Source organism: Arachis duranensis, chromosome 1 (genome assembly GCF_000817695.3).
Source record: "Arachis duranensis cultivar V14167 chromosome 1, aradu.V14167.gnm2.J7QH, whole genome shotgun sequence".
In the NCBI taxonomy this organism is placed as follows: Eukaryota; Viridiplantae; Streptophyta; class Magnoliopsida; order Fabales; family Fabaceae; genus Arachis; species Arachis duranensis.
This window is the reverse complement of record NC_029772.3, coordinates 31,613,181-31,615,885: the sequence shown is the minus strand read 5'-3', so window position 1 is coordinate 31,615,885 and position 2,705 is coordinate 31,613,181.

The window sequence follows — 2,705 nt, the reverse complement described above, 5'->3', positions numbered from 1 at the left end:
CCATCAAAACACAGCAGAGCTCCTCACCCCCAACCATGGGGTTTAGAGACTCATGCCGTGGGAAGTACACAAAGAAACGTGTAAAGTGTCATGAGGTACGGATACAATGTCAAAAGATCCTATTAATAGTAAACTAGTAACCTAGACATTTTTGCATAGAGTTTCTTCCCCTTTAGAATTTGCAACACGGTCCTCAAGTGTTCTGCATGCTCTTCTTCAGTTTTGGAATAAATTAGTATGTCGTCAATGAAGACAACAACAAATTTATCCAGAAACGGACGGAAAACTCTATTCATGTAATCCATGAAAACCGCAGGAGCATTCGTCAACCCAAAAGACATTACAGTGTACTCGTAATGACCATAACGAGTCCTAAAAGCGGTCTTAGGGATATCCTCACCCCTCACCCTTATCTGGTGATAACCGGATCACAAATCAATCTTGGAGAAAACTCCAGCTCCTTGCAACTGATCCATGAGATCACCAATCCTCGGCAATGGGTACTTATTCTTTATTGTAACCTTGTTCAGCTGCCTGTAATCCACACAGAGCCGCATACTCCCATCTTTCTTCTTTACCAGTAGCACTGGCACACTCGGTCGGATAAAATTCTTATCCAACAAATCCTCTAACTGAGACTTTAGCTCGTTCATCTCTAACGGTGACATCCTATAAGGAGCGCTTGAAATTGGTCCCGCCCCGGGCACTAACTCAATAGCAAACTCAACCTCTCGATTAGGTGGAAACTCATCAATATTATCGGGAAACACTTCCGGAAACTCACACACAACCGGAATCTGCTCCAACCTTTGATCATCACCCGAAACACCCGCGATTAACAACAGGATACCCTGACATTCGGTTCCAGAACAGTTCACCATCATCGAATTCAAGTAATAATTATTTACCACGACCGGCCCTTCAGTATCTTCCGGCATAAAGTACACCGACTTTGTAGAACAATCAAGCAGGACATGGTTCTTAGATAACCAGTCCAATCCCAAGATAAGATCAAGACCGATCATCGGTAAGCAGATTAAATTATGAATAAAATCACGCTGCTTGAGTCTAAAGGAAACTTTCGGGCATCCTAGCCTAGTTACTGTGGCTTCATGGGTAGCATTATACACCTTTAGGTCATAACCTAATGTTACGATCTTCAATCCTAACTCATGGACTTTCTCAAATGCAATGAATGAATGTGACCAGCTATTTCACAGTTACCTCGAATGAGTGTCTCAGATCCCTCAGCTCCTACAGCTGAAGTGGTGAACACCCGATCAGTCTGTTGTGCTTTTCCAGCACCTTGTTTCTGCTTCTCTGGACAGTTTGGGACCTTATGTCCCGCCTTACTACAGTAATAGCACAAACCCCATCCGGCCATACACGGGGCTCCCGGATGGTGATTTCCACACCTAGCATAAGCTTGCTCATGCTGTGGTTGCTTCCCAAACCTTTTTCCTTGGGAGTTGTTGTTGTTGGGCCTCCTGAAAGAACTTCCCCACTTGAAAGGCGGACCTCTAGGTGCAAAGATCTTCCCTCGGTTCTGTGGGAATAGTCCCTTGTGATTTCCTCTCTCAGCGGCTGCCTTCTTCACACACTCTTCAGCAACCGTACACTTGTTTACCATCATAGAGAAAGTTCTGACCTCTATTGGTCCCTGAGCTCTATTTCTGTTGTTGCCATGATTGTTTATCCGTTGCCCAAGAGCTTCAGCAGTGGCTTGCATCGCAGCAGCCATATTTTCCAACGTAGTCATAAGGTTCACCGGGTCATTAGGGTTATTCTTTGGCACACGAACATTAGTACGACCTCTACCACGGCCTCTACCACGGCCTCTACCACGGCCTCTACCGCGTCCACGAGGCACCATCTGGTTCCTATACACACCAAACAATCGATATTAAGTTGATCAGCCTCAATATCGGAAGTTTAGTGCTTCAAGTCCCAAATGCATGCTCATGAACGTTTATGCCAATTATATCAAGTAGATATACTAATAGCACATAACACACATACAGAAAATGCACAGAAGCATAGTCAGTCCATTCCTCAGGCTCTACAGGAAGGAACTGCTCTGATACCATAATGTAACACCCTACCATACAGAGTCTTATGCTTAAGTCATAATTCAGAGATGGCAAGGTATTACGACCTCTAAAATAAAAATTAGTACATATAGTAGTATAAATGATTGATTATAACTAGGAGCCTTTGTAGAAAAAGGGGTAAACAAAAAAAACGCAACTCAAAAGCGCAACACTCCGATCGATAACGTAACGAACAAGGATAACCAACGCGTGATTATATATATATAAAGGAGTGTCAAAAACAGAAATATCAAGACTCAAGATCTGGCTGCGAAGATAACCGGTCCGAGCATAGCAATATATACATATGATAAAAATAAGGAAAACCCAAAGGAAACCCAAAGGGACACAAATAAAAAAAAACCTAATCTCCAAAATCTCCCATAAGAGGAGTCATCACAGTTTGAATTATTTAATGGAGATAAAAGTATCTAAGCAAAACATATAAACCAAAACATAGCCCCGAGAACAAAGGATCTTCGCAAGTATAGAAGTCTCCAGCATGCCTCAGCGGGAAACCTCACGTCCTGCATCTGAAAACCACAAAATCCGCATGGGTGAGAACCAGAGGTCCCCAGCATGGTAACAGCTTCCACATATATAATACATAATAAT